Source organism: Anoplolepis gracilipes, chromosome 7, assembly GCF_047496725.1.
Source record: "Anoplolepis gracilipes chromosome 7, ASM4749672v1, whole genome shotgun sequence".
Taxonomy (NCBI): domain Eukaryota; kingdom Metazoa; phylum Arthropoda; class Insecta; order Hymenoptera; family Formicidae; genus Anoplolepis; species Anoplolepis gracilipes.
In genome coordinates, this window is record NC_132976.1 from 13,536,270 (window position 1) to 13,549,136 (window position 12,867).

Below are 12,867 nucleotides of genomic sequence, written 5' to 3' on the forward strand. Positions count from 1 at the left end.
CTCGAGGATATGAGTAAATTCGACGACTGCAAATTAACAAACGTGAAACTTTATTTGAACTCGGAATGTTATCCGTACGACGACATGAATCTGGATTTCGATAAAAACAGATGGTCGATTCTATACGACACGTACGCGCGTTTCTGTAAAAACTATTACGGATACGAGTACCTCGAACCGAGTCTCACCGTCTCACTGTTTCTACTTTACGGTCCGTTTGTAATCATCGATTGTTCTCGACAAAACGAATCGGTGAAAAATGCTACCGTAGACGTAAGAATAGAATTTGATTGTAAGGAAAATGTGCCGGCAAATACTACCGCTTATTGTCTCATTTTGCATGATCGCGTTGTCGAATACAATCCTCTAACGAACGTAGTACGTAAAATTACATGAATCAGCACGAGCAGGAACGCTCGTCTTATCAACCAACGTTCAAATCTTTTGTAAATAATTATCCCCTCCAATGTTAAAACATAAAACTTGCGATACTCGATGATTAACATCAGTCGTTTTCGTCGTAGTTCTCGCCAATATCTTTTCATTATGGTTGTGCCAACGTTTGTGGATCTTCAAGGATTTATTATCGATAAAAAATTTATTGTGAATAAAATTGCGATTCTGACTAAAGGATCTGTACTCTCTCATTATATTTTTACGAATCTTACACCATTCCGTTTGCTCACAAGGTCTGAGAGATCTCAAGTTGCATGGTTGATTGGAAAACATCACAATCTGCAATGGGAAGATGGAAACATTCCACTACATGGCCAAACGTTTAATCACTGACGCCGTGACGTTAAAAGATGCATCTTCTCGAGTGTATGTCAAAGGACATGAAAAACGAGAATGGTTGGCAAATTTACTGGAAGACGATGCAAGAATCGGTCTTATTATCGAGACATTGGATAACGACTATGAAGACGTTCCTGCTTTAGATAAATTAGATCCTACTCTGCGTTGCAATAGACATGTACAAAATTGTGCTTTACAAAATGTATTTAAAATATTCAATTGGTGGTCGAATCATCATCATAAAGGTTCAATCAACCCATATTTACATTAAACTATACTTCAAGTATTATTTTCTATATTCTGTAATTAAATTTTTTTTATTTTGAATAAATTTGGAATTTTATACATTTATATTTCTTTTACTGTCGTCTTCTCCTTTGTTCTCTTCTTTCTTTACCATCATGCTCTCTCCTTTCCTTACACATCATACTCTCCTTGTCTTATGCCTATAGCGCTGTCCTTTTCTCACCATGCGCGCTCTCCTTCCCGCTATCCTCCTTCCTTTCTATTCTTTCTCTCGCACCCATATCTCCTTTTCCTACCATCATGCTCTCCTTTTCTTATCATCATGCACTCCTTGTCCTACACATACAGCACCTTCATTCTTACACCACATCATACTATAGAACGCCTGATTATATTTATAATCAAATTAAATATACATGATAATGCCCACCTACTATGTGAAACGTTATTCTTTAGCGCAAACATCCGTACTGTCGGCGTTCTGTATATGTTTTCATTTAGCAAAAATTTATATCTCACGCTTTGTCGTATACATTTGTAATTGAATATTTGAATCGTCGTATACATTTGTAACCGAATATTTGGATCGATTTCATCATACGGCAGCCACACACGGCGCTCGAGAAAGCACGTGGGGATCCCTTCCTCATTACGTTTTGCGATATTAAAAAATTGCTCGCAGTACTTTGAATAGTTTAGTATCGCATAAACTACAACGCCTTCGGTAGTGCTATAACTTTTGAATAGTTTTAGTATCGCATAAACTGCAACGCCTTCGGTAGTGCCATGAATTCTGTAGTGCAATTTTTACAAAATCGTGAAATTGGTTTACCAAAGACTTTTACAAGATCGCTAAAACTGTTTTTCGAGATCCGTGACGATATAGATTTTTTATGTGATGTGATCAATGAAGATACCGAAATAGAACTTTTGCAATTTGAAGATCCTATTGTTGCGGAAATGAAGCATCTTCAAAAAGAGAGGCTGTTACAGATAATAAGAGAGAGAAAGATAGACTTTTTAGAAGAAAGAAGAAAGCGACTTGTACATAACTTATTTAATACACACACATGTGTTGAAAAAAACTGAAAAAGGATCAAAGGATCTTTTGTCTATCGACCTCGCTGCGTAATTTTAACCTAGATGCTGTTATACGTTCCCTACTCTTCTTTCCCGAGACGTTGTCTAACTTCGTTGGAGCTGGCATAAAGTGTCTGACTGTGGTGCAGTAAGTGCATTTTTTTGAAAGTTAAAAAAATGTCGCAAATTGTGGCGTTTATAGATGCGCTTTTCGAGTCGGGCTTTCGCCGCCTTCGTCTTCCGGAGGGGATTACCCAACGCCGGTACCTTCGCTGCCGGTCACTTCGGCGAGCGCGAGATTTGGCCCGCGCCCTGTTCCAGGCGCTGTTGGACGTTTTATTCGGAGATGCAAGTAGTTTTTATTATTATTTTATACGCTTTTTTATTTATAATCTATTTATTAATTTTTCATAAATTTTCCGAATATATACGTATCCCTGGGTACATTAACATCGCGCACAGGGAGGGGATGCGCTGGGTGCGGGCGAGAGAGAGAGAGAGAGAGAGAGAGAGCGCCGAGTGGAAGGATTTGTGGAGCGATCGTTCCGGGGTCCGAGATCTTGGAGTTTCCACATTTGTATGCGGATATATTCGACCTCCGTAAGTTATTCCGAGAGGAGCCCCTCGTATTGTAAGTATGCGGAAATTTTAAATATTTCTTTTTTTTAAGTACTAATAAAAATGTTCATTTTCTTTTCTGTTACAGACGCAGCTGTCACGAGTTCCCTCTCCGCCTCGCTCAAACGGATTTTTAGTTAAATTTTATATTTTTATATCTCGTTAGATTTTATATTATCTTATATTTTTAATTTTCATATTTTTATATCTTTTATATTTTTAAATTTATATCTTTTTATATTTTTAATTTTAAAACACACACACACACACTCTTTATATGTATACACACTTTTTAAATAAAAATTTATGTTAAACTCATATATATATTATTTATTTGCACCTTCTTCATCTATCCCATCCTTCTTCCTCTGTATTAAATATAATTAGATAATAAGATATATAATAGATATATAATAAGATAATATTTAATATTATAAAAAAAACTTAACATACAAAAATTATCTTTTTCTCGCGTACGCCTTAGTCTCCGTCTTATCGCGCTTCCGCTATCATTTCCCCACACCCTCCTTCTTTCTCTCTCACACTATCTTCCTACTGCCATGCCGTATTGTGCTCTCCTTGTCCTACGCCTATAGCGTCCTTTTTTCACCATACGCGCTCTCCTTCCCGCTCTTTCTCTCGCACCCATAACACGCTCTCCTTCCCGCTATCCTCCTTCCTCTCTATTCTTTCTCTCGCACCCATATCTCCTTTTCCTACCATCATGCTCTCTTTTTCCTATCATCATGCACTCCTTGTCATACACATACAGCGCCTACCTTCTTACATCACGTCATACTCTCCTTGTCCTAACGCTATATTGAACGCCTATAGCACCGTCTCTTTCTACCACGTTGCGAACGCCTATCGCACCGTCTCTCTCAACCGCGTTGCAAACGTCTATAGCATCGTCTCTCTCTACCGCGCTGCAAACGCCTATAGCACCGTCTCTCTCTACCGCGTTACGAACGCCTATCGCACCGTCTCTCTCTATATCACGTTGCGAACGCCTATCGCGTCGTTACCATGGGGATATAAAAATTTATTAATATTAATCTAATTATTTATTGCAAATATACATTATGGATAAACAGAGTGGGGTGAATATTTTATCTATAACAGTTGACATTCTTCTCTCTCACTATCAGACCTCCGCAATCAGTCGGAGAGGACCTCCACCTGCAAAACCAAATGTACCCCCCTTCCCTCTCAATCTGGGAGGACATTGGTACCTCTCCCCACGAACATATCAGTACCGGAGGGTGAGGTAAGCGGTTTCCCCGCTTATCTCACCCCCCTCAGATCTCTGTATTAGAACTCTCTTATACTATCTACTTATATATATATATATATATATATATATATATATATATATATATATATATATATATATATATATATATACAGGGTGTCCGGTAATAACCGCCTCACCACTCATATACAGGTAGAGCAGATCAAACTGAGTAGAAAAATCCTCTAACATTTTTCGATTTTCGAAATAATTATCGAGAAATTAATTAAAAAAGATCGGCGAATTCGTGCGAGTAAAGCGCGCGCGGCGAAAAGGCCGTCCCACCGCTACGCGGTTACTAGGCGCACTACTCATATGCATCCATTTCCAGTCGTAGACCGCTCCTCCTATCATTCAATGAGTGCCTAGTAACCGCGTAGCAATAGGATGGGCCTTCTCGCCGCGCGCTTGTACTCGCCCAGATTTGTCAATCTTTGTTAATTAATTTCTCGATAATTATTTCGAAAATCGAAAAATGGTAGAGGACTTTTCTACTCAGTTTGACCTGCTCTACCTGTATATGAGCGGTGAGGCGGTTATTACCGGACACCCTGTATATATATATATAAGAATATAGATAGAACAGAAGATAGGATAGTAGAAAAAATAGGCATAAAATGAATAAATAGAAAGCATAGATATAAAAGAATATTAAGAACATAGAAAACAGAAAAATAATGTTAAATCTGAAAAAAGTGCACATATACTTAATATAAATTGAAAATAATAATACGTATTTTCGTCAAAAATATTTCTGAAAATACGGTGGAACTGCACATACACGGGCTCTAATTAATGAAATTAGCAGAGCAAATTCGTCATAAAAATACATATAAATAATTTAAAACAAAATAGGGAATAATTTTACGTGATGTTCTGTATATATATTTAAGGAATGTCTTATTTAAAACTGCAACTTTAAAAATAAAATTGTAAAAGTTGCATTAAGCATTTATCTACACATTTTGTATTCTTATATATAATAAGGCAATTTTAAAGTTAACTCTATACTTTTTATTCTTATTTAATTTTATATTTCTTTTTTTTTAATTTAATAAGAAATGTAATATCATCGGATCAAATATTTAGTATGCACCAGGAGGAATTGATCAGATTTTCGAAATTGTATATATAATTATATATCGTATATATATAATTATATATCGTATATATATATGTGAAATATCGAGAAATTGTATTTTGATGAGAACTTTTCAATCTCGTTTAAAAGAGTATATGGGAACGCTCAATCATCATTTCGTACGAAAATGTATTAAATCAATTCAAGAAGACCGAACAAGAACGAAGCATAATATCACATGTACAGGCATACATATATACATATACATACATACATATATACATATATATATATATATATATACATATATATATATACATATATATATATATGTATATATGTATATATGTATATATGTATATATGTATGTATGTATATGTATATATGTATGCCTGTACATGTGATACTATGCTTCGTTCTTGTTCGGTCTTCTTGAATTGATTTAATACATTTTCGTACGAAATGATGATTGAGCGTTTCCATATACTCTTTTAAACGAGATTGAAAAGTTCTTATCAAAATACAATTTTTCGATATTTCACATTTAGATACTTGTGACTTTTAAAATGACCGCCTTATTATCTATTTGTTGATACGGCGATCCTGCGAGCGAATCAGTGTTTTTGTTTTTCGGGAAAACAATAATCTAATACTCGCGAGAGTCTCGAATCGCGCATTGTTTAGCGGTTCTTTTGTTCTTACCGCACTTTGATAGCGACGAGCGACCGCGACACGTGTATCAAAGAGCTTTCGAAAGAAACCAAAAGGTACCGATTTTTCCTGTTTTCCAATTCTGCTATCTTTTCTTCTAGTTCTTTGTTTTATTTTTTGCTTATTTTTCTTCTTCTGTTACAGTTATACTTTTTTTTACTTCTATCTTTCACTTTTCTTCCTCTTTCTTTATTTTTAGCTATTTTATTCCTCTTTTTATTTATATTTTATTACAATATGGAAACGTGCGGTGAGGTGAAAAAAAGACCCAAACAGAAATTTGCCAAAGCTTGGCTTAATGATGAGCGTTACAAATCTTGGATACGTCAAGTATCCGCCAGAGGATGACACTCTTTTTTATTGTAATATATGCAATAAACAATATTCTTGCTCATCGCATGTTTCCAGGCATGTGGATTCTGCACAAAAATAATATTAAGGAAAATGTTGAATGCACCAACAGTACTAATAGTACTATGAAAAAAAGGACATTTCGACAACAATGGCTGGACATAAAAGAATTTAAAACATGGTTAGATGAAGATCCAAATAATTTCAGCTCCTTTTATTGTTTAATTTGTGATAAGTCGATTGTTACCACAGACTTCTACATATAACTACACTGCTAACTCCCCAGATTTCGCTTATGTAAAATGAGCCGAAAAAGTATGTACTAAAAGTAACATATTTTGCGCATGCGCAAAGTAATATGATAGATATAGTCGAGTTTGTATGGTTCTAACAGAAGTCTGTGGGTTCTAAGTAGTTTCTAACCTGTTGTTTATGACGAATTGTATAGACTAAGTGAAAAGTGAAAAGTGAAGACTAAGATAAAAGTGAAAAAATATGCCTTTGACATGTGTAATTGAGACGTGCAAAAGCACATATAATAAAAATAATAAGATATCTTTTTTTAAGTAAATAATATTAAATAAAAATATATGGTAGGATTATATTGTCATTACGCTACTATATCTTTTAACTATTTAAAATAATTAAAATACATAATAATTCTATATAAATTTAATATTAAATTTATTGTTGTTAAATAATTCAGGTTTCCTATGGATATATTTATTTTATTAGAACAATAGATAGCGGCAACAAATAAAAAAAATTGGACCCCGACCTCATCAAGTCGCATTTGCCAAATTCATTTTAATGACGACGATTTTTCTAATTCTTCAAAAAGAAAAAGATTAAAAGTAGATGTCATACCTACTCAAAATTTACATAAAGATACACGTAAGTATAATTATTATATATATGTATATATATATATATATATATATATATATATATATATATATATATACGTATCATATAGATGTACACATCTATATGTCTGTGTGTGTGTATATATGTTATATAAAAATGAGAAAATAATTACACATTTTTTTATTTATGTAAATATAAATTAATGTATTGTTGTTGGAGACTTTATTTTAAACAAAGAATTGAATGAAGAAGTTATTCCTGACACTACTAATACAATGCAAAAACACATTATATAAAACTCAAATTGTTATTTAATTATATATGTCATATATTTTATTTACAGATGTAAATGAATGTATCGATGTTGAAGACTCTAGTGTACATGAAGAAAATATAGCTACTGCTGACACTACTAATATGATGCATGAGATTAATACAACCAGGTAAGAAAATAGTAAATACATTATATAATACTCAAAGTATTAATTATATATTTTATTCATGGATGTAAATGAATGTATCATTGTTGAATAAAATTTGAGTTTGAGTGAAAAAAAATAGTATTAATTTTTTTAACAATATTAATTTTTTTTCAGCTCTAGCAGAATCTCTGCATAAAGCAGAAAAAACGTAAATGTACAAATATATTAGAAGAACAGAAGAGAACAAATATAAAATGTTGCAAACTAGAATTTTTAGAAGCTGAAGGCTTTGAAGAATTTCAAAATAGTTCTGAAACAACAAAATTTTTGAAAACAATAGATTGCATATTTGACACTTTAAATTCTAGAAATCCTTTTGGAAAAGGTTTTAAGACACCTATTTTTCTTAAAAATATTGAATATTTAAGGAATGTAATTAATGAAACAAAAGAGCATTTATTTTCTTTAAAAACAGTTGATGGTCAATTTTTACATCGCACTCAAAGAAAAACATTTATATATGGTTTTGCAATTACTGCTCAATCTATATTAGATATTTCAACAGAAATTTTTAAAAATAATCAATCGTTTAAATACATTTTATCTTATAAATTTTCGCAAGATCATCTGGAAATATTATTTTTAAAGATTCGTGGACGACATGATTTTAATAATAACCCCACCAGTTAACAATTTATATATGCTATGAGGCAAATTTTATTACACACCGACATAAAAGCTTCAATAAACTCAAACTGTTTTGAATTTGATACAGAATACGCCACATCCATATTTCCTATAATGTGGAAGAAAAAGAAACAAGATAATATTTTTAATGACTTCGAAACTGAAAATAATGATGAACATAATGATTTTCATGAAATACCGTTGAAACAACATGATACTGTTACTGATTATATTATTTATTACATTAGTGGTTACATTATTAAAAAGTTAAATCATCTTAACTGTGAATATTGTATTTTGAATTTAAAAAGTAATCCCTCTGAACATTATGCTCATGAGAAAGTATTTTCGAGATTTCTAAATTTTTGTAATAATGGTAGATTAATAAAATCGTCCGCATCAGTTTTTTATGTATGCAAAGAAACAGAAAAACAATTAAAAATTATAACTGATCATTTCTCTCAAATAAACATAAAAGATATAGATAAAAAAGTAATAAGTAAAGTAAAAAATGTTCTTAGTTTTGATAAAAAAATATTTCCTGATTTACAATGTGAAGACATAAACTTACTCGAAATGCCTCACAAAATACAACTAATAATAGCAGTGCGTAATAAATATATCTCTATACGATTATATTCCTATTCAAGATTTTATCAAGAAGAAATTTTAAAACCTATTCGAAAACGTCATCAACTGACCAAACAAGTTTTATTTTTAAGAAAATAACTAAAAGTTTATAATATTATCCCAAATTAATAAAATTTCTTTATTTTGTATAATTCTATACAATAAGGACATTGCATATATGTATTAAATATTATATGTATATGTATATATATATGTGTATATACAGGGTGGACCATTTAAGTTGATAATGCGAAATATCTAAAAAACGAAGCGTTGGAGAAAGAAATGTTGTAAATAAAAGTTAATTGACTTTAGGGGGGAAAGCAAATTGCATGATTTATGTTTTATTTGGAGAATGTTTTCAAGATCATTTGAAGGTCAATCTAATTTTTTTAAGTGGAAACCTACATTTTTTATTTTGCATTCTTATTCCTCGTAAAAAAATTAACAATTTTTGTTTAGGAACCATTTTTCAATTTAGCATATACTGTAAGTTTCGCAGATATTTGAAAAGTGAAAATTGATAAAAGAGTTATACCATACTTTAGTTATACCACTGTACAGAACTATTTTATGTAAGCATCTAATGTACATTTGTATTATCTGCCAAAACAAAAAAACATTAACATAATTCAATTAGATTACAGTAATAAATGTTCAAAGTGATGCCCTTTTATCTCAATGCACTTTCCAATTCTTTGTAGAAAAGATTGATGTGGGCTAGAAGGAAACCGTTCTGCCTCGGAAAGTAAACAAAAAAAACATAAACAATAAATGTTCGGCTTTGGAAAGCAAACATTCGAGCCTTCGAGTCCAGACGTTCCACTGGTAGTGTTAGTAACACTACCAGAGGTAGTAAAAAAAAAAGAAAAAAAAATCATTGTGTTTACCGTGCTACTGCTACTACTACTACGTGTACTATGTGTACGTGCTGCTAAGTTTTCTGTGAATTGAAAATGGAGTATCTATCTGTAAAGGAAAAAGTCGAAATGGTTCTTATTTATGGGGAATCTGGGAGAAATGTGCAACAATCTATTCTTTTGTATGCCGAACGGTTTCCTGATAGAAGACCTCCATCGCAAATATCATTTTATCGTGTTATAAAGCAGTTTTCTGAAGAAGGAAGTGTCCAGCCAAAAAAAAGGAGCCGTAAAAGAACCGCCACCGGCGAAGATAAGGAAATTGCAGTGTTAGCTGCAGTGAATTACGATCCCCACATAAGTTCTCGAAAATTAGCTACCATTACAGGGATTTCTAAAAGCAGTTCTTAGAATATTAAAACAGCACAAATTCCATCCATACCATGTGTCGTTGCATCAAGAACTACATGGTGACGATTTTGTGAATAGAATAACATTTTGTAGATGGGCACAAGACAGAATGCAGAATAATAATAACTTTTTTGTATCTGTATTATTTAGTGACGAATGTACTTTCACCAATCATGGTGGAGTAAATCGGCATAAAATGCACCATTGGGCTGTTGAAAATCCACATTGGTTAAGAGAAGTGGAGCATTAGAGACCCTGGTCTGTTAATGTGTGGTGTGGAATTTTGGGAGAAAAGGTAATTGGGCCTTTTTTTATCGATGGCACATTAACAGGAGAAATGTACACAATCTTTCTAACTGAGGAGTTGCCGTTACTGTTGGAAGATGTACCATTAGAAGAAAGGCAGACCATGTGGTATCAGCACGATGGATGCCCTGTTCATTATGCACGTACTGCTAGACATGTTTTAAATCACAATTATAATGGTCGTTGGATAGGACGCGGAGGTCCAGTACATTGGTCAGCTCGATCTTCTGACCTTACACCCCCAGATTTTTTCTTATGGGATTATCTCAAAGACAAAGTTTTTATCGATGTGCCAACGACTCCAGAAAACATGCAGGAGCGCATACAAAATGCTTGCGCAAATATTGAAAGAGACATACTTTTACGTACACATCAATCTTTTTTACAAAGAATTGGAAAGTGCATTGAGGAGAAGGGCATCACTTTGAACATTTATTACTGTAATCTAATTGAATTATGTTAATGTTTTTTTGTTTTGGCAGATAATACAAATGTACATTAGATGCTTACATAAAATAGTTCTGTACAGTGGTATAACTAAAGTATGGTATAACTCTTTTATCAATTTTCACTTTTCACATATCTGCGAAACTTACAGTATGTGCTAAATTGAAAAATGGTTCCTACAAAAATTGTTAATTTTTTTACGAGGAATAAGAATACAAAATAAAAAATGTAGGTTTCCATTTAAAAAAATTAGATTGACCTTCAAATGATCTTGAAAACATTCTCCAAATAAAACATAAATCATGCAATTTGCTTTCCCTCCTAAAGTCAATTAACTTTTATTTACAACATTTCTTTCTCCAACGCTTCATTTTTGAGATATTTTGCATTATCAACTTAAATGGTCCACCCTGTATACAGGGTGGACCATTTTAATCCATCCAGTCGAATATCTCGAAAACCAAGCCCGGGAGAGAAAAATGTTTCAGACAAAAGTTGTATGGTTTCGAGGGGGCTATAAGATGGTACCATTAGTTTGACCTTGAAAAGTCATTTGAAGGTTACTTCAAGTTTTTTAAATGGAACACCCTATATATTTTTACATATTCTTGTAGATCATCTCGAGAGCTTTCCAAAACACTTATGACAAAGTATTTTTCATTAAGTATTTTTTGAGTTATAAGGCTTCAAAGTTGCAGTATTTTGACATAAAATACAAGATATCTTGTAAAATATTCATTTTTTGATTATCTTACTCTAATACTTTTATACACAGAATAATGAGACGAATCAATTGGTGTAAAGAAAACACATAATTATGTTAAAGTAAAAATGTGTAACTGTTAGTTGCAAATTCAGATTTTTACTTTAACATAATTATGTGTTTTAATTATGCCAATTGATTCGTCTCGTTATTCTGTGCATAAAAGTATTAGAGTAAGATAATCAAAAAATGAATATTTTATGAGATATCTTGTATTTTATGTTAAAATACTGCAACTTTGAAGCCTTATAATTCAAAAAATACTTAATGAAAAATACTTTGTCATAAGTGTTTTGGAAAACTCTTGAGATGAGATACAAGAATATGTAAAAATATATAGGGTGTCCCATTTAAAAAACTTGAAGTGACCTTCACGTGACCTTCAAATGACTTTTCAAGGTCAAACTAATGGTACCATCTTATGGCCCCCTCGAAACCATACAACTTTTATCTGAAACATTTTTCTTTCCCGGGCTTGGTTTTCGAGATATTCGATTGGATGGATTAAAATGGTCCACCCTGTATATATATATATATACGTAGATTGAAAATTAATTATATTTTTGCAATATGTTATAAGATATATACTCATCTAAAATCTATACTTCGTTTGACAATAACGTTGAGGTTCCTTTAGACATCGTTAGATTTAAAATTTGCAAAAAAATTCAAGAGTTCTATTAATAATTTTATGCGTATCATGTTTTATAATGTATATTTTGATTTGAATGTATGTTATCTGTTGAAACGTACAGATATTTTGAATGTAATTTTGAGGTATCATGATAACTTGTGCATCTATTGATACATACAAAATAGATATAGATTATACATATATGTATACAATATAATTAAAATAATATAAAGTACAAATATAAAATGTGTGCATTTTATTAATCCATAAAATATATTTGTAAAATTTTTTTTTCATGTATATAATATAATTGATACATATAAAAATTTATAAGTATAAAATATTTTGCTATACATTATAAAAACTTACTGTAATATTGCATAGAAGTTGCGAAATATCTCTACAATGTTGTTGCAAGATTGCGGCAACATTGAAATGTCCGCCCTGGGAAATATTGCAATGAAACATTGCAGCAACATTGAAATGTATGCTTTCAGAAACATTGCAATAAAATATTACAGCAACATTGAAATGTGTGACCTCAGAAACATCTTAGACAGCACAAAATCGACTAAAAGTATGTATTACTAAAACTGGGCATATTTTTGTCAAAGACATCTTTTAGTCGAAGTGTTTAGTCTACGGAAAGTTGACTTAAAGCTGTCTT